The sequence below is a fragment of the Podarcis filfolensis genome (assembly GCF_964270895.1).
Source record: "Podarcis filfolensis genome assembly, chromosome: 1".
In the NCBI taxonomy this organism is placed as follows: domain Eukaryota; kingdom Metazoa; phylum Chordata; class Lepidosauria; order Squamata; family Lacertidae; genus Podarcis; species Podarcis filfolensis.
In genome coordinates this window covers 84,792,003-84,817,487 of record NC_139604.1, presented here as the reverse complement: position 1 = coordinate 84,817,487, position 25,485 = coordinate 84,792,003, and the positions used below count along the sequence as shown (strand labels likewise).

Genomic DNA, 25,485 nt, shown 5'->3' with positions numbered 1-25,485 from the left:
GAGAAACAGTTGAAGGAGCTGGGTATGTTTTGCCTTGAAAAGAGGAGATGTGATAGCCATCTTCAAATATCTCAAGAGCTGTCACATGGATGAGGGAGCATGCTTGTTTTCACTGCTCTTGAACAGCAGTCTCCAAACTTTGGGCTAAGGGAACCTAACAGCAAAAATTGACATTTATTATGTGCTAGACACATCTAGGGGTGGAAGAGGAATTCAATTCTATTTTCATTTAAAGACAACCCTACCTAACGGAAACTCAGCCATCCTTTGGAATTTGCACTTCTTCAAATTTTGCAATGCAGTTCTCCAGACAAATATCAAGTACAAAAGTGCATATACAGTACATACATACATACACACAGATATAAACAAAATGTGCATAAAATGCATATATTAGTAAAAAAAATTACAAAAGTGCATTATATTATGGGAAATTGCTTTCCAAAAATGTGTACATTAGGAAAAATTGCATTGAAAAATGTGTGTATTAGGAGAAAATTGCACTAAGATGCTGATGAAGTTTCACTTTTTAAAACAAAATTTGAGAACTAAACTTAAGAATGGAAAAATAAGGAACTGAGAGAAAACAAAATTGACAGATGTATTCCTCTCTCATCACATCCCAGCAGGTAGGCTACCGTCTTCAATCATTGATGCTGTAATACTTCCTGCTCTGAGACTTGCACATCTGCTACAACATGATTAAGGGCTCATCCAGACTTCCTTTTGTGTCATCCTTTTGGGCACTGGCCACATTTTAAAGCACTGTATCTGAGTACTTTTTAAAAAAAATATATTTTGCCATAGTGCTTTCTCCCCCCCAAAACCCACTGAATTGCTGTTTGTTCCAATTCAGCATTAAAGAGTGAGATTTTGCAGGGAAATTGCCAGGTTAAAAAAAGAAAAAAAGAAAAGCACTCAAACGCAGCACTTTAAAGCGTGGACTTGTGCCTAGAAAGTGAAGGGTAAATGGTAAATGTGGATGTGTTTCAAGCGATTATTCTGCATGATCTAGATAAGCATATTCAGAGTATGCTATCTATTTTGCCTACTAAACCGGCTCTGCAGATTTCCGCCCCCCTGGCATTTTCCTTCAGCCATCACAAGAGAAGTGCATCATAATAAACATTCAACTATATTGCTTGGTTGACAGGTCATTCTGTACCAGGCTAAGTAATTTCCTTTGGGTTTTGAGGTATTATTTTTAGTGCCTTTTTGGATGGCAATATTCAAGTTTGTTGACAACTGCTATTTCCTGAGGTTGGAAAGGTTTTGGGTTGCTTTCTGGGTAAGTACTGTCCTCAGAAAACATTTCAGGATTCTACAAAGGGTTTTTTGAATGCTAGCAGCTACTTTTGTAGCTTGGATGTATATTAGTTGCCCAGCTATTTTGTTTCAGCTATTAAACTGATGAGAGTAGAACCTTAACTATGGAAAAGTTTAAATGAGAAGTTTTATTTCTGTTGGATTCTCCCATTCTCAGTGGATTAAAAATGACAGCAAACTCACATTAAGCAAAGCCAAATGAAGAGGTAAAGAGGAGTGTCCTTTCTCTTAGTAAGCTCTGGGTTTCTTCTGCATCACTTGTTCCTTGCAAGGAATGTTGGCAGTTTTCTCTGAGGGGAAAATTCACTTTATAAGCTCTTTCAGGCAATCTGGTTTCCCTTGCATAATGCATCCTTTGCAAAATAAATAAATAAATAAATTGCAGAATATGAAAAAATAACTATTCATATGGTTATCCAGGGCAGGGTAGGGAGGATATTCTAATCCAAGAAATATAACAATGATATTAATTAATACATTACTGCCTGACATTAAATTCCAACTGAGCTTTTTATGCTTATTATGTTGATGATGCTCATATGTGCAGAGAAGCATCTTAAGGCATGGGGGGGGGGAGGGGGGAAGACAGCCCATACCAATCTTCCTCTCTCGCATCAGGGTTATACATTTCTCCGTTGGCAAATTGCTTTCTATGTCTGGCTGTGGTGTGGAGAAGGAGGTGGGAGGGGGGAGAGAGAGAGGCTAACTCCAAGGTCTGTGAAAGTGCTTGAAAGGTTGTGTTAGATGAAATCTTCTAGGGCCTCTGGACAGCAGGGAAAAGAACAAAGTGGCCTATCAACTTGAAAATGAAAGAAGCTAATATGGCAAAAAGCAGGCATTGATGTATATATATATATATTTTTAAGGATGCAGACAAAGTGTTTACTCCAGCTGTGTTTAAAAGAAAATGTGATAAAGCAACACCATGGTGGTGTGAGCCATCCTATGGGTCCCTGCAGACATACCGTTCGGTATAGTTCCTGACAGACACTAGTAATTTTGTGAAGTCAATGCCTATATCACAGCCCAAACTCCCCTTACTGAAAATAAGAGAACTTTGTCATTTCAAACTCTTTTCCAGGAGAGGCCTGGGATCTTTGCAAGTGGAGCCTGTGCTCCCAGTTCTATGATTCTATTGCCAGGAACAGCCAAATACATTTTGCTGCCTGAGGTGATGGACAAAATAGTGCCTCACCCCCAGTGCTATTTTTCTAGAAAAAGAGGTGCCAGAACTCACTATGAATGCCTCCCTTGTTCTCTCAGAATGGCAATGGTGCCCACCTGAGAGGTGCTGGAACTGAGTTCCATTGAGTTCCCACTGAAAAACAAACAGAGCCCTGCTCACCCCTATTTAATGTACAGAAGCTGGCCAACCTAGCAACTGAATCTTGTAGGACAGTATTCTCCACCCCACCAGAGGACAACAGGCTAGTTTAGGCACTATGTATCTCTGCATATGAACGGCCCCTAGGTCTGCTGCCACAAGGGATGCAGGAGGAAGAATCCACAGAACTCGGATTTCAAAGTAGACTCACCCAGTTCACGCCTGGCACATCAAGAACTGGATTGAGTCATGAGCCCACTGTATAGTCCACTTTAGAATCTGCAATCCTGCAGATCACGCTATGAGGTGGTCGGAGGGCTAGAGTGTTTCCTCTATCCATTTAATGCACAACAACAAAATGCTTCACAAAGCACCAGGAGTCACCCAAATGCTCACAGTCTGGAGCTGGGGACAGCTGCTCCACCCCCCCCCCATTCAATGTCCTCTGAGAGCAACAAAATGTCATCAGGTGCTGTCATTCCCAGGGAGGACTAGCTGTATTCCAGCATTTTACAAACTTGGGTGTCCAGCTGTTTTTGGACAACAGTTTCCATCCTCCCTAACCACTGGTCCTCCTAGCTAGGGATGATGTGAGTTGTAGTCCCATAACAGCTGGAGACCCAAGTTTGGGGAACCCTGCCCTATTTTGTTCAAAGCATGTGGCAACAAGCCACTCTAAGCTGTGAGCAGGAGGGTGATGTCTGAAGCTTGTAAAAGGGGTAGAATAGAGCATAGTGGTGGGACTGCAGAACTTGGACTACCTCAGAAGTATTGCTGTTCAACTTCTGCATGGAAATGAATTAAAGGATTTTCTCTTCAAAACCTGCATGGAAATGAGATGAGACTTACTTAGCACTGTTCCCATGTAGAATTGGGACTGTAATGGGCCCATCCATCTCTAGCTGCCGCTAGGGATATACGAAAGCAGCAATTTCCATTCTGGCCTATATTCACCATAATCAGCACTGTTTCATTCCACTTCAGTTCTGTTTCTGCTAACAGTGGTTTCTTATTTGCCTTGCTGTCTACTCTTTTGTACATCCTGTTGTATTTTTGTCATAATCATTCTTACTGATGCACCTCAGCCCTACAGAAAGCAGAATTTAACCTCCCCAGCAGCAGCTGGTGGGCGGGCTTAATCCTGCTTTGATGGCTGCATGCATGAGTTCTTCTACTCAATCCTGAAGAAACCCATTACAATGCAATGAAATGTCAAAGCAATTTAAAAAAACAATGCCGTTATGTATAATTTGCAGGATTTTATTTAAAACAACAGCAGTAACAACAGTGTTGTGATGGGTATTGCTTTGACTGATTCCTGACCATAGATGAACGTGCAAACCACAGCAATTTCAGCTTTTGGATTTATTTACAACAGGCTCAACTTCAACCCTCCAGATGTTTTGAGGCTACAGTTCCCATCATCCCTGACCACTGGTCCTGCTAGCTAGGGATCATGGGAGTTGTAGGCCAAAAACATCTGGAGGGCCGAGGTTGAGTGTTATGTACTGAGTTGAATAGGATTCAGAATGCAGCAGTCTGATTGGTCCACAGGAGCCACCCAATCCAGCTCCAGGTGGAAGTGAATCCGCGACCTGATTGGCCTACAGGAGAATCCCGGAATTAGCCAATCACGTGGGGCCCATTGTATAAATAATGTATATAAAGCAGACATTCTGGGGGAACTTCCATTCCTCCTCACTACTGTAGTAAATAAAAATATGCCCTTTTCCCTTATGGGGTATCCAAGAAGAGCCCATATAGAGTCCTTACATAGGTTCCGTATTGGTAGGAGAAAATAACAGAGGCCAACCAGAGAATATTTGAGAAGCAAAGCAGCTAGTAAGCTTGATCTTTATTGATCTGTTGCAACAGGGTACTCCCCTCACACGCAGGAGAGGAAGAGGACCCCCCAAAAGTGCTGTGCAAGGGCTTATAAAGACTTTTGAAATTCCCATCCTCTAGATCAAGACCACCCCCAGAAACATTATGCATTCATCACAGAAGGGGTGTAACCTAAGACCACCCCTCAGATAAGGCGGTCTAAAACAGAACATTTGCATGTTGTTTTCTCCTGTCGCTTTGTTTATTTCCTGTCTGGCAGGTTACTTGATTGGATTTCTTGGGGAGCCTGGGCAGTCTTTTGTAATGATAAGGCTCACACCCTTATTCAAACACAGATTAAGACAGGATTTGTGAAGGAAGAGACAATGGGGAGGCTTTTCCATTTTGACCATGCAGAGAAACATTTACTCAGTTTAGGAATCAAAATGGTTCCAGGTTGGCTTTCCTGTGCTGATCTATGTACGTGTGGTTATGAACGTTGCCATATATCTAAGACCATAAAATTCCTATCACATTATCCCCCCTTTGGGGCTAGAATTTTTCTTAAAAATTTTTGCCCCACAAATAATAACATCGTATGTTGTAAATGGATGCCTTTGTATAAATATATCATCTAAAAATAACATATGTTGCATTTTGTTACTAAATTACTTGTGGCATTCTAGCTCTTGGGAGAAACATTTTCTCAATAGTGGCTATGCTTTACATTTAGCAGGAAGGTCCACTACTGACTGAAAAATGCAGTTGGTGTTTTGTCCTTCGCCATTTTTGTGTGTTTCTCAGGTGTCAAGTTAGCTCTTCTGTGGTCTCACACCGGCATAGTGCTACAGCAACACATCCTGTTGAATCCCCTCGGGGCTTTCATTTAACCATGTCGCCTGGCATTCACCATAGCTGGCACAGGTTTGGACATCTCATGAGAGAGATGTCTTTGCCTTGGCCTTTCTGTGGGATTTCATTATAGGCTGTGGTCTTGCACTCATGGGAAGTTGCTCACTTGCACTTAAAGGACCAAAAAGCTAATTGCAGCCTGGATACACTTGCCCAATTCAAACTGAGTCCAATTATAATTTATATATGCTCATGGTTCTCAACTTATCAAAACAAACTGTTAGAAGAAAACCATTCTTAAAAAGGGCACTTGTCCAAATAAGTCAATTTAACTCTATAAGGGATCATTCCTGCTAAACCAAAGCATATCCACCTTCATGTATCTTAGAAGCTTCTCCTTGGTAAAGCGAGTTTTAGCACATTTTTAAAATGGGTAGGGAAGGTTGGCATAGTGCCAGGTGGGACAATCTAAACATTGGACTACACAATAGCCTGGTCTATTAGAACGCATAAAATGTATGAGAATCCTCCACTGGGGTGTAAGGAATAAGACATTAAACTTAAAAACAATTACACACAAAAATAGCCCCCCCCTTTGTGGAAATAACACACTGTCAGACACATTTCAACATTCCTACGTAATAATACATAATACAAAAAAAACCTAATTAAATATCAGTTGCATATCTTGAGACAATTGTGATCTTCTCAATCCTGGAGCACAGTCTTAAGGTTCAAAAGTGATAAAATATCCTTGCAATTCAACTCCTCCCCGCTTTGTCAGCCCCACTCCTCTGTCAGTCTATATCCTTTGAAAGAGATAGCTGTGGGCACTTTGAAAACTTTGGTGTCTGTTGTTGCTGCAGGTGGTGACGAAGCTTTTTCATCATAGGTCTGTAGTAACACATCTGTAGAAGTGACATCCTGTAAGGGGGCAGGGTTTTTTAGGGACTTAAAAGACAGAGTTAGAAAAGGAAGGGGCAAAAGCCCCCCCCCAATCTCCTTGAGTTATCTTAGCAAGTTAAGCATTTTACTCATTTTAATATTATTATCACATTTTCATATAATTACTGTTACTATCTGCTAAGTTTGTTTGCTTTCCTTCACTTAGTTTTTGTTGTTTTTCTCATATTATTAAATAAAAAATTACTCCACATGTATAGAAAGAGAACTGAAAAAAATACAACAAAGGTTAAAAAATAAAAAAGAAAGCAAAAAAATTAGATTACCAGTCAGATGAAAACAGACTTGACACAAAGACATCAGATTTAGAAAAGAATTATTATTAAATAATACAAAGATATTATCAAAACCACACAGATTACTACTGGACTGAAAAAATGGGAAAACAATGGAAAAGGGCTTAAAATGACCTTCAATATGTGATGGACATGTCCCCAAAGTAAAACACACACACACACACACACACACACACACACACACAATGACCTATGAGGAACCAAAAATAATAATACTCAGGCAAAAAGGTAAACAAATACCATTCCACAAACAATGTTTGGTTGTGCTTCGATTAATTTCATAGACATCATGGAAAAACTGATTTAATAAATGAAAACAGATTATTTGTAACTTAAAGTGTCAAAGCCACAAAGAGACGGAAGTCACTAATACAGCAAGGTTTCAGACTTGTTTCACAGAACAGAAAGAAAGTTGCTGTGGGAGAAAAGAAGGGACAAACACTTTGTTAGTGGGGTTCACATATCCTGTTAAAAGGGAAAATTATTTCATGTGAGAAGTCAGTGGGAGTGCTTTGATATTTACCTGTGAAAAGAATTTGGCATGTTAAGATTTGAAACTTGGCAACCTCTTGACTTTTGATGGTTCAGTAGCCTTTGGAGCAAAAGACACATTAAGGGTGATTTCCCTCAATGGCTCCAAGTTTTACATAAGGAAATTTGGATAGGTTTCTCCCTGCAGCCCAAGCTCTCCAAACCTCCTCTCTCCCCCCTCCTTTCTCTCTCTCTCTCTCTCTCTCTCTCTCTCTCTCTCTCTCTCTCTTTGTAAGCTGATCTAGCCTCTGTGCAGAGTTCATGTCTCAGCAAACCTTTTATACTATTGAAAATGTTGCATCTTTTGGCTAAATTAGAATTTGAATAAGGGAAGGGAAGGGTAAGGAGTAGATTTTAAAAATAGGGTTAGATTTTAAAACAAAAAAGAGAAACTCAGCAATTCACCAAAGCTAGCAATTGTAGCCCAAGCAAAGGGACTGCTTCCTTTATGTACAGGAAAGGGCTAATATCCCTCTGGCCATTTGTGGAACAATCTGCCACGCCCTTATATGTGGGAAAAAATGGCCAGAGAGTCAGAATTCATAAGATTTTTAACATTCTCAGTCATTTCAGCCTTACCATTTTGCAGACAAAATTTTCCTGCCCTTTATTTACAGGATGGTCAAGGCTACTCAATTATATGTCAAGGCTCATTCTACTTGATTATATGAATTTGTATGTGCTTAAACTTTGAGTAGACTTTTAAGTCTGATTTTTGTAAATAATAGACAAAATGATAAACACTGTAATCACTCAAATGCCTGATATCACCAGTTCTGCTTCAAAACATCACGGCTTTCACCTCTCACCTTTAAAAAACAAAGAGCAAATCTGGGCTGAATTTCAATTCATCAGCCACAAATTGGGAAAGTTGAAAGGGACCTGGGGTCATCTAGTCCAACCCTAAAATACAGGGTTCATAGCAAGATTTGTACTACCAGAAACACACACATACTTATGTACACAGACACAACTGGGGAAGAGACCACAAGCCATGCACCTATCACAAGCCATGCGCCTATCATGTACTAAGGAAGAGGAAAATAAAAGTACCCAACTTTATACATAACCCTTTTAGCAGATCTTGAAGCTAGTTTGAGTGAGAGTTTACTTCCTTAGACTAAAGAGTGCAAGTTCCTAGAGAAATTATCTTTAAAAGAAGATTGAAGTGAACATTTTTCCTAAGATAGGGAGAGGATCTCTTATAAAGCATAGTTAAAACAGCCATAGATTTGATTTAAAAGGAATACAAAAGTGAACAATTTTTCCTGAACTTGCAGAGGAATAGTAAGCCTAATCTATGCCCCCCCCCTTGCAGTTTCCTTTAAAGGAAGCTTACTCGGGAGTAAATTTACCTGGCACAGAAGTAAGAAGGAAAAACCCCTGAAAGAGACAGAGTGAAACAAGGGGGGGCATTTTCTAAGAAAAGAGGCCAGGAAGTCTTATAGAGACTGATATCAGGAGCCTTACAATAACTCTTCTGTCCAACCAAATCAAAGTTAAAACTGGACTCAGATATTTTTCTTAGAAGGAAGACCATACTTTCATAGGCATATGCTTAATGAAGTACATACAAGGAGGAAGACTCTTTTGAGCCTCTCTCAAATAACAAACATTTGCACACTTCATTCTCATTTTTGTCTTGTTTAAGATTGATAAGGCCCAACATGGCTTTCTTAGATTTAAAATTTTGGAGCAAGCTTGCATTTTTATTTTAGATGGCACATTTAAGATAAGCAGCTGCTGGATGTTACCTAAGTACAATTTAAACACAGGAAAAACGTTTCTTAAACACAAATTGAAGGGGACTGTCCGAGCCCAGACCGGAAATAAGCGCCAACTGGGCTTCTTTCCCATCAGGAGTCTGCGGGTTCATTTCTTTGATTGAGGTGCACCCATTTTAAGAATTTTAATAGCACTAGCTTTTACTTTTATACTGCAGTCGGGGTTTTATCCCCACTTTTCAGGAAACACAATAAATAACCCCACAGTAGACTCAATTTGGACAACTCCGAGAATTAGTACTGTGACACACCGCCGTTCGTCTGGCCTGACTTACTAGGCTGGTACAGCTGTTGGCCTTTCCTGGCTACTAAGCTAACAGTGCGGTCAGCGATCTCAACCCCCCCCCCCCTTGGTCATTACTCAGCCAGGGAGCCCACAGCAACCTTCTGCCTCTTACAATCTAACCTGAGAGTTCCCTACTGGACGCTTGCGTAGCGCAGTGCCAGATTGGGACTCAGAAATGACAAAGAAGGGAAGGAATCAGGTGCCCTTGCTTTCTCTGCTCACAGGTCATCTCTAACAAAGATTGCCATGGCAGAGGTGCGGCTGCACCTGGGAGTTATAGTTTCAGTACAGAAGAAAAAGCACGACCTTTTTCTGGGCAAAACTCCGAAGGAATAGGTCGGCATATAGACTGTAGAAGGGAAATGAAAGAAGTCACACAAAACTTTTGCCTGGGCATACTCCGAAGGGCTAGGGCTGGTGTTGAGATCGAGGGGACAGAAAGGAAGAGAAGGCAATTTTTAGATGAGGAAAAAAGTAGAAATTTTAGATTTGAAGGGAAAAGGAAGAATTAAAGAATTTTGGTTGCTGTGGTTTAGAGAACCCAACCCACTACCCGTGTTTCCTACTTAATACTCACTTCCGCATGCGCTGTTCCTGGTGATCCCACGATCTCTTGACTGGTTGTTTAAGGCCGGCCTGATCAAGCGTTGCTTCCCCTGGTTAACCCCGCTGAACCTCCAGTTATTTCCAGACCCTGGGATCGATGGAGGACTGGTTATTCCTCCTGGCAAACTGCCTGGTGCGCGCTGGATAACCAGTCCTTCCTCGCCTCCAGAATCCGGGTAACCAAAAGTCCCTTCGTGCGTGGTCGCCATCTGTAGTAAATAAAAATATGCCCTTTTCCCTTATGGGGTATCCAAGAAGAGCCCATATAGAGTCCTTACATAGGTTCCGTATTGGTAGGAGAAAATAACAGAGGCCAACCAGAGAATATTTGAGAAGCAAAGCAGCTAGTAAGCTTGATCTTTATTGATCTGTTGCAACAGGGTACTCCCCTCACACGCAGGAGAGGAAGAGGACCCCCCAAAAGTGCTGTGCAAGGGCTTATAAAGACTTTTGAAATTCCCATCCTCTAGATCAAGACCACCCCCAGAAACATTATGCATTCATCACAGAAGGGGTGTAACCTAAGACCACCCCTCAGATAAGGCGGTCTAAAACAGAACATTTGCATGTTGTTTTCTCCTGTCGCTTTGTTTATTTCCTGTCTGGCAGGTTACTTGATTGGATTTCTTGGGGAGCCTGGGCAGTCTTTTGTAATGATAAGGCTCACACCCTTATTCAAACACAGATTAAGACAGGATTTGTGAAGGAAGAGACAATGGGGAGGCTTTTCCATTTTGACCATGCAGAGAAACATTTACTCAGTTTAGGAATCAAAATGGTTCCAGGTTGGCTTTCCTGTGCTGATCTATGTACGTGTGGTTATGAACGTTGCCATATATCTAAGACCATAAAATTCCTATCACTATGAGCGGAATAAAGAGCATGAAATCCACTCTCGACTCCGAGTATATTTCATTGAGGAAGCCTGATTTACAACATAATTCTCTGACAACCCCAGCTGCCACTGCCTCTCTTACTGCCTGAAGTGATTGTCTCAGTCTACCTAACGATAGGGTCAGCCCCATCTACTGCTGAACTACAGCTCTTCCAGGTTAGACTGGGCAAACATCTCCCATTTCAAGGCACTAACAGCTTGTACTCTTAAGCTACAGAAGCACTGAAAATTTTATTGGAGGAAATGCTTGATCACAGGTCCTTGGCATATAGCAACCTGGCATATTTTCTCCAAACTGTGTTGTCTTTATACTCTCAATAGTTTAAATAAGTGTGAAGGACCTTGTTGTTTAACCTTTCTCAGACTGGAAGTGACTTAGCTGGATTCTAAGTGTCAGACTGAGAAAGAACGGGTGTTTTTGCTTATTCAGTTGTAAAATCTTAGATCCTTATGAGTAATCCTTCTTTTCCTGTTTTCCAACAGATGAAGCATACACAGTTCAACTCACTGTTTAGCACTTTCCCTCCCATATTGATTCCTGTTAAACAAAATAAAATTCTCCTTATTAGACTGGGGAGTGCAATGCCTTTGGCATGGGTGCAGCTGCTGCTGCTGGCACTGCAGGTCCCGGAGCGGCTCCCGTGAGCTTTAGCTTTGGCAGTGGACAGATTGGGGCAGCAGGGGCAGCGGCAGCGGCAACACCCTTTGGATCATCCACTGGGGAGTGGATGAAACAGTAGGGACCTCTTGGGAGAGCACAAATGGGATTGAAGAGAGAGTATGAAAACAAAAGATGCACATGCATCTACCAATGAGCCAGGCCACGAAGAGCTGAGGCTGACACCCCAAAACCATGTTGGGATTTCATTTGTTAGGCAACTCGCACAATTTTGGCAGACTAGCAGGCCAAGCAGGATTCAGTATCCAAAATATCTAAGTCAAATAGAGGTGACAAGAGATGAAGTTATTGGGCTAATGTATAAAATAATTTTTTTACAAGTCAGCAATTCAGGTAGCATCCACTTGAGAGCAATTAGAGAACTTTTGGTACGGAATTTTTGATTTCCTAAGAAAAATAGGAAACACATGACTCTTTACTGGAGGATTGGACCCAGAGACCCATAAGACCATAGAACCATAGATTTATAGAGTTGGAAGGGACCACTAGGATCATCTAGTTCAACCTCCTGCAATGTAGGAATCTTCTGCCCAACATGGGGCTCAAATCCACTACTCTGAGATTAACGGTTTTATGCTCTACCAATTGAGCTATACCAGAGCTTCCATATAAATACCGAAAGCTAACCAAACCCAATCTGTAACAGTCAAGGTTAACCCCAAGCAGAGTAATTTCAGTGTGCTTATTTAGGAAATGCATGTTCAGGCATTTGTCTGAACATACTAATGTTTCAAGTGTGGACAGGGATGCACACACAATCCCAATGCACAATGTCCTCATAGAATCATAGAATTGTAGAGTCAGAGGAGAGGGTACCCAAATGAGCATCTAGTCCAAACCCCCTGCAATCACAGCTTGTGTGTGTTCTTTCCACCTGGGCTTTCCCTGATGTTTCCATGTTGCACAGAGAAATATTTTACGGGGCTTCTACTCATGTTCATTGGGACGTGGGTAGGACCCTCCAGACAACTGGGGACCCTAATAAAGCAGGAGCATGCAAACAACTCAAGTTCAAGTGAATACTTTTGGATGCCTCATGCAGACCTTCCTTATGCAATAAAAAGGTCAGGGACTAAGCACTGGAGTGGTGTGCATGGGGACATTGGGATAGGGCTTGCATACCCACACCCGTCTCTTTCCACACCTCGAGCGTTTGAATGTTCAGGCAAACACCTGAAGATGCCTTAAATTATATCTAGAATGCTAAGAAACATGGTTCTATCAGTTTGGTTTCAATACGCGTACATTTATGAATGTTTATTCTCTATTTGAGACCTTAGAATTCTTATAACACTACCCTCTCTGTTTTCTTGTGGCTTCAGTTGGGTCATGTAACAGATTGCATGTGGCACACACAAGGCGTGGGCTGCAAGAAATACTGCAGGAGGGAGTTAGGGATGGAATCCTGGAGGTCAGCCAAAGGTTCTATGAATAAATGGAATTCATTGATATTATTTGCACACCATATCAAGACAAAATACATAAATACTTTCAAACTCAAAAAAAGTGTAATACATGATAGACAAAGTTTTACATGTATTCGCTCTACAAAAATAAAACTAAATATAGAAAAAAAATGCAAGTCAGTAAGTTTATGTGCTGAAAACTCAGAGTATCTGAAGCAGTTAACTAGCTCCATATGTCTTTTCCTAAGACTGGAAGCCTTCAAGAGGCTACACTACAAGTCACATGTCAGTTAGATTCTTCTAATTGATGTGATAAGAATTTAAGGTCTTGGATATATAATAAATGTTCATAAATGTACCAACCAAGCACATATATAGATCAGCACAGGAAGACCGACATGAAACCATTTTTGGCTCCCAAACTGACCAAATGTTTTCTCTGCAAGGTCAAAGGAAAATGGAAAAGCCTCCCCATTGTCTTTTCCTTCACAAATCCTGTCTTAAGGGTATGTCTGTGTATGAATAGGGTGAGCCTGTGACCTGGCTCAGGAACTAAGTATTTATCATTACAAAAGACTGGCCAGACTCCCCAGAGTATCCAATCAAGTAAGCATTAACAGGTAACCTGTCAGACGAGATAAACAACACACTCAGATTTCAGATGATGTATCTGGGGGGTGGTCTTAGGTTACACCCCTTCTGTGATGTATGTATGATGTATGGAGCAGTGGTCTTGAGCTCCAGGGCAGGGAATTTAAAATGTCTATATAAGGGCAGACACACCGTTGTTCGGGGTTCCTCCTCCTTTCCTGCGTGTGAGGGAGCACCCTGTTGCAACAGATCAATAAAGATCAGGCTTACTAGCTGCTTTGGCCTCTGTTATTTTCTCCTACCAATAGGAACCTACGTAAGGACTCTATATGGGCTCTTAGATACTTCATAAGGGAAAAAGGGCAGATTTAGTTTACAACATAGAAACCTTAAGTATACTTTCACTTTCAAACATGTCATTTTCTTCAGAAGAGGACTCTAAGGGAGGAATTCAAAACACTCTCCTAGGAGCAAGTTCTGCAGCAGGGTGCTCTAATAGAGCAGTCTTAACCCCCAGAATGTTGACTATTTGAGGGGTTAGGTTATGCAAGTAATATCCTTCCAAAGGTCTATCCCAGTTGGGCAGAGCCTTGCTAAATAGACCTCCCCATCTTGGGATCGCTCTGCTCATAGAATTCTCCAGTGTCAAAAAAAAAAAATAGCACCCAAGATTATGGTGGGTCACATACTGCATTGTTGCTGTCCTACAACCATGTTTTTTGCTTGTATGGCTCCAAATCTCCCCAACTGAGCTACTCTTTCCATCTGTTCAAAATGAGGTCATGTACAAACTTTTCGGCATTTCATTTTCAAGACAAATTACAAGTCCCTTTCATATCAATGCTGACATTTCGCACCTACTAGCTGATATATAACACCTGAGGAAAGGGCAGCTCTATGAATCTGTGCTCCAGCAACCGCTACTCTTTGCTTAAAGGTGTTTCTTCTTACATTTCCAAATGAATTCAGCATCGGCTACTGGGAATCCATGATAAAGTAATAAATCGGGGGGGGGGGGGTGAAATAAACCAGAAACCCTCTGGAACTACAGTCCCCTGCTAGTGAAGGCTGATCATTGGGAGCCTAAATTCACCCATTTGAAATATGCTGCCAGGAGACCGCATGTGGTAGACTGAATAATTAGGCATAGGATCAAACTGGATGTGGTGTTAATTATGTGCAAGCATTTTACAAGCAAGTAGGCTTTGGGGGTGGGGTGGGGAGGGCATTAAAGTGCCCTTCTCTACCTCCTTTAATGGTTAAGCTTCAACTCTCTCACCCCACCCACCACAGTCCTTCTGCTGGAAATCACTTGCCTGAAACTGAAGTTTGCATAAGGAGGTAGGCCTGGCGGAGGCAGGGGGGCGGGTAGGAGGCTCCTTCCCAATACAAACAACAACTTTGTGTGGCAATTTTGGCTGGGACTCCAGTGGAAGGCAAGGATTAAACTTTAACTCATCCAGCCCCTTTGAACCAGCTGCTGTTTACACTACAAAAAAGGGCACACTCACTGCTCACTGCAGCCTCACATTTAAGGCCACTTCTAGTTGAACTTTTTGGAGGGGAGAAATGGGAAAATAGGATGGACTTCGACAGGATTGTCCAACATGATTGAATTTCTAATCAATCTCATTTCTTCTTCTTCACTACATTCCTGTGGTCATTACCTGGGAAGAATGTTCTGATAACAACAACAACAACAAAACAACAACATTTGTGCCCCATCCATCTGACTGGGTTGCCTCAGTCACTCTGAGCGGCTTTCAGCTTATACAGAAACATAATAAACCATTTAAAACTTCCCTATACCGGGCTGTCTTCAGTACGAGCTGTTCGACAGTGGAACGGACTCCCCTCAGCAGGTTGTGGACTCTTCTGCATTGGAGGTTTTTAATCCCTCTGTCATGGATGAGATTCCTGCATTGCAGGGGGTTGGACTAGATGACCATCCAGGTCCCTTCCAACTCTAAGATTCTATGCTTCTAAGCAAGCCCCATTGAACTCAGTGGAAATTGCTTCTGAGTAGATCAATGTAAGACTGCTCTGTAAGCACTTGAGATGCATTCTCACAGAAGTGGACCACCAACAGGAAAACGCCCAAAAGAAGATGCACCAGAAACATGACCTTTCTTGGGGAAGGGTTGTAGCAAAGTGGCAGAGCATCTGCTTTGCATGTGGAGGGTCATAGGTTCAATCCCTGGAATCTCCAGGTCAGACTGAGAAACTTTCCTGGCTGAAAGCCTGAAGAGGTGTCACCGATCAGTGTAGACAATATGGAGCTAGATGGACCAATGGGAAGAGGGCTTTCTCTGTTTTGGTGTCACATTTATAGTCTTCCTATGGTATTGTAGCTCAGTGGTAGAGCATTTGGAAAGTCCTAGGCAGGATTAGGAGGTTATCCTGCCTGAAACCCTGAAGAGCCACTGCCAAACCATGTAGACAATATAGTCATACCTTGGAAGTCGAACGGAATCCGTTCTGGAAGACCCTTTGACTTCCAAAATTTTGGAAACCAAAATGTGGCTTCCAATTGGCTGCAGGAAGCTCCAGCAGCCAATTGGAAGACACAGAAGCCCTGTCGGATGTTCGGCTTCCAAAAATAGTTCACAAACCGGAACAGTCACTTCCGGGGTTGCGGTGTTTGGGAGCCAAAATGTTCAAGAACTAAGCTGTTCAAAAACCAAGGTATGGCTGTACTGTACTACATGGACTTAGTCTGACTCAGCGTAAGACAGCTCCCTATGTCCCTGGTTTATTCAGGATCACAAGAATAAGATAGCCACACTTGTGATACATTTTGTTTTCAGCTGGTAGCCAAGTCCTTCCTTATTGCTGTTTAGCACCTGAAGCAGTGAGCTAGTAAAATAACTAAGCTGCAGAGCCAGCGTGGGTGTCCTATATATGCCAGCATCGTTTCACAATTACAACCTGATGTTTGACTTGTTCTGTCGCACATTGGACTACAGCTCACCTGCCCGTGACTTACGCAAGTCACACTTCTCGTGCACATCAGCGCTTCCTGCGGCAAAAGGTGTGTGTGGACAGGCAATGAAGCCCTCAAGGTGACAGCTGTATTGTCTGAGGAACAGAACAGGGCCACGTAATTAAAATGAAATGTTGAATGTTAAAAATAAGAGAGAGAATGGTTAGCAAGCACAATGGCATATAAATATAAAATTGCAGAGGATTCCACACTCCCCATACATTTTCAATACATGCAACATGTTTGGCTTCAGACAGCTTTCACTGCACAGCAATCCCTCTTGCTGTTCTGGCTCCTGAGATAGGTGTGCAGCCTGCATTCGCTCCATAAGACACACACACATTTCCCCTTACTTTTTAGGAGGGAAAAAGTGAGTCTTGTAGAGCAAAAAATACGGTAATTGGAAAACGGACATGTTGGAAAGCTACTGAGTTGTAAGATTCAGCCGTTCACCCAGGGTCTACTGAGCGGTGTTAAGAGGATTGCCGAAAGCTCTTTTTAATTACACATTGTTGTGGCCGCAAATTAAAATCCATCCCCAGATTAATTAGTTAAGGGCACAACAGGCAGTAACTTTAGGGATGTAGGGTTGTTCAAGGTCTGCCATCATGTCGGCGGTGTGCATGCATCAGCTCCTTTCTCTCTTTCTGGATGCAAAAGAAAACTGACAATGGCTTTTCCTTCCAGTTTGTATCCAGAGCTGACACAGAACAAAAGCCATTCTGAAAGGCAAGATCTAAGAGTCAGAATCATAGGCAACTGAAGTAGATCATGCTCCGTCAACGTCAGGGTCCAATACACTTGCATCTCCAACAATATTGATAGCTCTTGGGATTTATTTGTTTGTTAATTACACTAGAGAACATGTGATCAGGGCTAGCCCACATATGAGGCAAGGTGAGGCAGTTATTAAAATGACTGAGGAAATATTGGTTAACTGCATAGGCCTGTCAACATACTTAGGTTTCCAAGAGATTCCTGAAGCTCAAACGTGATGAATATTCCACAGCATGGGACTGGTGACAGCAAAGGCCCAACTTCTAGTGGAGGCCAGAAAGGCCTCTGCAGCACAGGGGACAACTAGCAGCTCTCCTTCAGATGATCTCACTGACAGAGCTGGGATATACTACTGTCAAAGCTTGATAAAGTATTTATGATGAAAAAGAGAAGAAATGTTTCCAATGCCTTTTCCTTCTAGCAATCAATGCTTGCTTTTGCTTATCACATTTTGTTCATCATTCACTAAGACAACGCCTCCTTTTCCTCCAAGGCACACTGACGGAAGCTTTGCAGTATGTCTAGTTTCTTAAAAGTCATCAATAAATTAATCTATCAGTTAAATGCCAGGTAATTAGCCAGCTAAAAATCTTTAATCAATTGAATGCCCTAATCAAAAGTCACTCTGAAACCCAAGGCAATCAAGAGGCATTTGTATGGTGAACAAACAAAAGCATCCATCTTCGTCTGGGCTTCTCAAGGGCTCAAAAATAAGAAAGCAAATAGTGCCACATTAATAATTCCTTCAAGGCAATGCCTCTCCCATTTTATCACTGGAAAGGGGTGAAAAATGCTACTATTGGGGGTGGAGGATAGAAAATCCAGCTCTGGCAGAGTTGGAACAAAGAATTCCAGGGTGGAATCCGTCAAATGAGTGAAGTATTATACAAAATTCTGTGTTGCTCTCTTGCTAGCCTCTGCAGGAATCACAGAGAGACTGCATGATGTCTTCATCATCTTTTGCACAGGTTTTTTTTAAAGGGATTAGATGAGGATTAAACACAAACAGAAAGCATGTTTGGGACTGTGGGTGCTCACTAAAAGGGCATTATCCTCACCTACAGTGGTTGTGTGTGAAGATGAATACCTATTGGGAAAGAGTTCATAACACACTGAATATATCCCATGCTGGGAAAACCTAAAAGACCTACTGCATTGATGATGCACCTATTGAGGGCAAAGTCTAGAAAAATATGCCATTCAGAAATTCTCTTTTTGATTCTGTCAGGTATGAATTCCTCCTAAGTTCTGTGAACAAAGAACGTCAGAAGTTCCCTGAAGACTGCACTTCATACAAATGTTAGCCTATACAAAAGATGACAGCTCCAGTTACAAGGTGGGATGCTGAAACTCAAATATCCCTTGTTGCTTTCAGTAGTAACTCCTTGTTTAATCTTATATCCAATTCACACTCCTGATTTCCAAAACCTCAGATCTCTCTGGTCCATGCCTTGTTTATACTCTGCATCAGCTTCGCTATCCTGGTCGATGAGGATTTTCACCTGGTTTCAGGTTATACTGAAATTTAAACTGGCCGGCAGCTTGCAGTGTTACCCTTTGTAAGCTGCCCACCATTTTATAAGTATCCCAGTGGCCTGATGTCGCAACTCCCAGGGCATACATTTGGTTGGAACTCTACTGTGTTAAGAAGGCAACTGAAAGAAGCGGCTGAAGATCTGGCTGAAATTGGGGTTGGGAAAGGCTTACAGGTTTCATTGGGGGATCCTACCTTAATACTTATAATTTAAGAATTGCCCAAATGCCTCTTTATGTTTTGCATGGAAGGGAACCAATTCCTTTGGAAAGACTGCACCACAGATGGAAACTCCCTGGGATGTGCCTTACGTTGTTTTTTTAAGAGGATCCAAACCCCGAGCATTTTTGCTCCTGTAAATACAAGATAGGAAGTCGATCGTCTGTCCTGTGGAATTGAGTTGCAAAACAGTTCTTGAGGGAAGCAGTGTTTGTGTTGTTTTGTTATACGCAAGAAATTAAGATACCATGCCTGTGTTGAACTGTGTGCTTCTAAATTACCCCTATTATTGTTGTTACCATTACATTTCCAATTGTACTGAGCAGTCAGTAGGAGCAGCCATTACAGCATTCATCCAACACGACTATTGTCAAGAACTGATACACAAAGGGCTTTTTGTTTAGGTCTACCCGACTTGTTTTGTGGATGAACCTTTTGGCATATGTAAGCTGTCGGTTCTTTCACTTTTTATTCCCTTTTCATTCCATATGAAAATAAAGTCCCAACTAATACATTTTGGCACATGAGGTCACTGGTGGAGGAAGAGGAGTGCGGGGGGAGTGCACCTCCTCTGGCAGCACGATCCCGGTGGGGTGCCATCAAGGCTGCCCCCCGCCTGTGCTGGGAGCCACGCCCCCGCAGGCAGCGCGCCACACTTCCGGAATGCATGCCAGCCCCGCCCCCACCTGCTCTCCACCCCCCGGTGCCAGAGCATAAAGCTCCACCACTGCATGAGGCGGACCCCAAAATGGCACCCCCCTCCTTGCCAAGGAAGGAGAGGTGAAGGAAGATCTATACAGTACGGTATGAAGAACAGGGGGCGGGGAACAAAGATCCACAACAGGATCTGCTGTCCCACAGGATCCTGCTGCCTGAGGCCGTTGCTTCACCTTGCCTCATGGATGAGCTGGCCCTGGTCCCACCACCCAGAATCTGAAGAATGTTAGCAAAGGATGTTTTCTTGCAAACTATTAGCTTCCTATTTCTCTATCTATCTATATATCTTTCTCTCATCTATCTATCACAGGTATTTATACACAGGTTGTCTATTTCTCTTAAAATACAAACTACAGTATGTAAAGGCCTGGAAACGATGCCTTATGAGGAACGGCTAAGGGAGCTGGGCATGTTTAGCCTGGAGAAGAGGAGGTTAAGGGGTGATATGATAGCCATGTTCAAATATATAAAAGGATGTCACATAGAGGAGGGAGAAAGGTTGTTTTCTGCTGCTCCAGAGAAGCGGACACGGAGCAATGGATCCAAACTACAAGAAAGAAGATTCCACCTAAACATTAGGAAGAACTTCCTGACAGTAAGAGCTGTTCGACAGTGGAATTTGCTGCCAAGGAGTGTGGTGGAGTCTCCTTCTTTGGAGGTCTTTAAGCAGAGGCTTGACAACCATATGTCAGGAGTGCTCTGATGGTGTTTCCTGCTTGGCAGGGGGTTGGACTCGATGGCCCTTGTGGTCTCTTCCAACTCTATGATTCTATGATTCTATGATTCTATGATTCTAAATTTTTCACAAAACTTCTCTTTTCCCTTAAACTAATATAGAAAATAGTATCTTAATATGATCTTTCATTTGAGACACGATATTTAGTATCTTCCATTTACTGCAATTCTCTCTTTCCAACTGACCGTTCCCCTATATTACTGGGAATCTCCCCAGTGCCGAGTCAAGTGTTTCCAATTATTTCTATACCAGCACCTTAGCTATTAGGGACACGGGTGGCGCTGTGGGTTAAACTCCACAGAGCCTAGGACTTGCCAATCAGAAGGTGGGTGGTTCGAATCCCTGCGACAGGGTGAGCTCCCGTTGTTCGGTCCCAGCTCCTGCCAACCTAGCAGTTCGAAAGCACCTCAAAGTGCAAGTAGATACAGTGGCGTAGCGTGGGTTGTCAGCACCCGGGGCAAGGCAAGTAATTTGCACCCCCTAACCCGTGGATTTGCGCCCCCTAACCCTAACCCCCAGATGTTGCGCCCGGTGCGGCCAGCCCCCCCTGCACCCCCCACCCTACACCACTGAGTAGATAAATAGGTACTGCTCCGGCAGGAAGGTAAACGGAGTTTCCGTGTGCTGCTCTGGTTTGCCAGAAGCGGCTTAGTCATGCTGGCCACATGACCAGGAAGCTGTACGCCGGCTCCCTCAGCCAATAAAGCGAGATGAGCGCCGCAACCCCAGAGTCGGCCACGACTGGACCTAATGGTCAGGGGTCCCTTTAGCTATTGAACAGCTATTTGTCTTTTTTGTCCACTATCCATTTTGGCCACTGTCAGAAGAGTTATGACCAATTTGCTTGGTCATAATTGGCTTGGTGTCTCAGATAAAACTTGGAGATTCCCCCATAGTTCTCTTCCTCTACCTCTCCCCCCCCCCCCGCCACATCCATGCCAGAAACTTACATTTGGAGGAAGTATAGCAAGGATAGCCAAAGTGGTACCCTACAGATATATTTGACTCCAATTCCCATCAGCCTCAGCTGAGCCAAGGATGATGGGAGTTGGAGTCCAAAACATCTAAAGGGCACTACACTTGGCTGACCCTGACGTAGAGAAAACAGCAGCAAGAGAGACAGTGGCCGAGGTCTCATCCTTAAGTTCCTTGCCTTCTCGAGAGCAACAGAGACTTCTGGATATGCTTGGATGTGTTTGTTGTGTTGCTCTGACAGCCTTGGAGACCTGCTGTAAAAATGATAATGATAACAATTATAGTAATTTAAAAATATATTCATTTATGACACAAACATATCTGGCTTTTATGATGTTTGAGTTTTCATCCTTATTTTGAAATAAATTGAAAACATCTTATCCCTGTATTCAGGAAACATATCTTTTCCCACTTAGATGACTACTTCATGCATCTGATGATATGGATGCTGGCTCACAAAAGCTGAGGCCACAATAATTTTTTTAGTTGTGGTGATGCTGCAAGACTCTTTCATGTTTTTGCTCTATCAGCCTGACATGGCTGCTCCTTCTTGACGGTTTTCCTATTTGTTTTGTGATTAATCTCTAGGTTCATTTGGAGCCTGGACATTTTTCATACCAAATGCTTTGGCATGTAAATTATTTTCAGACATGCACACATAGTTTTTGAAGACATTTATAATAATGACACTTGACGGTAGGGTGGCGGGGGGACAACCTGTTAATTCCTGTGAGCTGGAAACATTTTAGATCCATCCCATTTAACAAGTCTATATTGTCTGGAGATTTTCAAATAAGGCCAAGGTTTCAAATGCAACGAGAAGTGTATAAATAATATATATATACACCATATGTTTGATAGAGGTTTCAACAAGTGCATGAGAAGAAGGTATTATGTTCTCTCCCCCAAATGGGATTATGCAGTGGTGTTGTGGTCTAAACCACGGAGCCTAGGGCTTGCCAATCGGAAGGTTGGCGGTTCGAATCCCCACAACGGGATGAGCTCCCGTTGTTCGGTCCCTGCTCCTGCCAACCTAGCAGTTTGAAAGCACATCAAAGTGCAAGTAGATAAATAGGTACCGCTCCGGCGGGAAGGTAAACGGCATTTTCGTGCACTGCTCTGGTTTCGGCAGAAGCGGCTTAGTCATGCTGGCGTCATGACCTGGAAAAACTGTTTGCGAACAAACGCTGGCTCCCTCGGCCAGTAAAGCGAGATGAGCACTGCAACCCCAGAGTCGTTCGCAACTGCACTTAACTGTCAGGGGTCCTTTACCTTTATCTTTTTATGACTTTTAAACAAAAATGAGAGGGTGAATCAGATCACATTCAAAGGCAAATCACCTGCTGATGATGCTTTGTGTTACAATCCCTTCCATTCTCATGCACATAATGCTATCTCAGTTCAAAGTTGTTAATGTTCTCACTTGGTGAGTGCTACTTTGGGGTAGAAATGTGGGGCATAGCTTGCAGGGGGGAATACTATTTTAAATGTAGATATAATACTTCACAATAGTTAAAAAGGTAAATATGTCATCCATTGGTTTATAACAAGTTATGTAAAGTTGATTTTCCTATATTTCAACTAAACTCCTTCTTCGGAAGAGAAACAAAAACTTTTTTAAAAGAATGTTCTAATTAGGAGCCTTCTGATCCTTTTTGAAGATGCATGTGGATGCTGCAAAATGTTCATATGTAGGATGAGTACCAACCCCACAATAAACACGTGCCTGGAAGCACCCGGATTTGAATAACTGCAAGGTTTTTTATTTCCAAACTGGGATTCTGAGGCCATGCTTAACCTGATAATAAGCCTGGTTAAAATTAATGCACTTGCTTTGGCATGGGCATGATGCTTCTCTGATGAAAGTTTGCTTCAAAAATAATTGGAGTCCTCTGGTACAAGTGAATATTGTACTGATCTTTCGTTTTTAAAAAGAAACTATTACATTTCCCCTCCCCTCTTTCTTGTTGTTGCCAAGGGTCGATTTATTATTATGTTATTTACTGGTATTTTATGTAAATAGTTTTGGAGAGCTGCCCAGACAAAAATCTGTTCAAGAAGGCCTAGAATGCATTTAAAAAGCACAGTTCTGAATTAATCTGCTGCAAGAAGTTTTTCTCCTGTCATTTTCAGACTGAGACAGACTGCAGACTTGGTTAAGTGCTGCGACATCTTCCAGAAACATTTTTTAAAATACACGCTGCCTGAAGAAAAAGTTCTGTACAACTCAAGTAAAAAGGCTCACCTGCCAAGACTGGTAAACTTCCATCCTGATAAAGAAATAACTGTTTCTATTTCTGATGTTCAGAAGTGAGTGCTGCTGCTCAAATCAGTAGGTTTTGGGGGAGCCAAGTTTGCGCCCTCCTCATGGAACATTAGGAAGGAGAGGAGTAATGAAATGGAGTATCATCAGCCAAAGTACAGTCAAATTTCAGTTTCCGCATGCCTCCATTTTGGAATGTTTCAGCTCTCGAACGCTGAAAGCCAGGAAGTAACTGCTCCAGTTTTCAAACGATTTTCAGAAGCCGAATGTGCTATGCGGCTTCCGTTTCGAGTTTCCCTATTACACTGAGGCTTCCACTTTCAGTTTTCGGTTGTTGAACGTTTTGGAAGTTGAACGGTCTTCCGGAATGATTGCGTTCGACAACAGAGGTTTGACTGTACAACAATATTCTGTTGCCAGTCCCACCTGCTTTTTAACAAGTTCTGCCCTTTTCTTGTTGATGGTCAAACATGTAATTTTACCTTTTCTCTTTGCTTTCTTCTCTTTTTTTACTAGCGGTAGGTATTTGTAGCTTAACCACTCTTTTGAACATAGTTGGGCAGCTAAAGAGTAGCAAGAGAAGGGATGATTCTATGCCTGCAGAATAGAAGGAAGCTTTTTTTATTATTTTGTTTTGCTTGGGGCTTCATGAAGTGCAATTGCTACTACAGCAGTACTGCTGGCTGCATTGTCTGATAGAAATATAAGTGATGCATAAAACGGGAGACTTCAGTAAAATGACAATAGAGAAGTTCGCCTTTCAGAAAGAAATCAATGTTGCTGGACACAATTTACCAAAAAGAAAAGCCCAAGTGATGCATTCAACTAGTGATTTGCTGGAGGAGCACCTGACCTGGTTATTGAAAAGTGAGACAAATGTACTCTGCATATGCTCAGAGGCCTGAAAAGCTGCAGTCCATGTTAATATAAGTAAAGGGTTTTGTAGCTATGATCCCTCGAGTGAGGTGGGTGTAATTATTCACTGAGTGGAGGAAGATGTCCAAAAGCATGCACAGGAACAAAAAAACCAAGCATGTGTTCTGAAGTGGCACAACACATGGATGTGACTAATAAAGGGTACCCTCACTACATTCCCACTTACGTCAAATGGCAGCAGTTCTCCCTATTCTGACCTGTTATACACTATACGGTGATGTCCCTGATACTGTTTGACCTATGCCGGTGGTGGGGAATTTGGGGGATGCCAGATGCTGTCAGACCCTAGCTCACCCTACCTCCAGCCAGCGTGACCAGTGGTGAGGGTCACTGGTAGATCTAGTCCGACAGCATCAGGAGACTCATAGATTCTGCACTATGTGGTTCATCTGCCCATAGGACATAAGGTTTGTTTGACAAAGAAAAACCTTCAGTCAGTTGACCTTTAATCAATTCCTCTGGAAAAAGATTATGCTCACGAGTTTGCCTTGTTTTATTTTGAACACTAACAAAAAAATGAAACAAAGAAAGCATATGTTCTTTACGTTCCTTTATCCTTTATCCCCCTCCCCTTTATGTTGTTAGTGCTTTAGATACATTTCTTTGTTCACGGCTGGTTTATCTGGAATCATAAATAATCCATGATCAGAGAAGTAAAAAATAACAAAAAACCCAAGCCAATTTCCATGTTAATTAAAGGCTGGGAAAGGAACAATGGGGTTGTATGTTTCTCTGGAGGTTGCCTGAATTCTGCTGGGATTTCAGATGCAATGCGCTCTTCTAAATTCACCTCTTTTCATACTAACTGACACCCATCAGTCCCTTCACGTTTAAGAATTTAGAGAGATTGACCAAGAAAAAAAGAAAGAAAGAAAGAAAGAAAGAAAGAAAGAAAGAATATTTCCAAAGTAAGGACTATCAGGAAATAACATTATCATGACTTTTATAGGAACAGTGAAATTGAATTCTCTGAAAGCTATTG

At 42.2% G+C, this 25,485-nt stretch overlaps 1 long non-coding RNA gene across 1 annotated transcript; it reads left to right on the top strand.

Annotated features, from left to right (window-relative positions):
- The first annotated feature begins 1,240 nt into the window (after nt 1-1,240).
- LOC310757928 lies at nt 1,241-23,508 on the top strand. Its single transcript, XR_014545576.1, has 3 exons — nt 1,241-1,288; nt 18,352-18,459; nt 23,438-23,508. It is a non-coding gene; the product is annotated as an uncharacterized lncRNA (long non-coding RNA).
- The last annotated feature ends 1,977 nt before the right edge of the window (nt 23,509-25,485 follow it).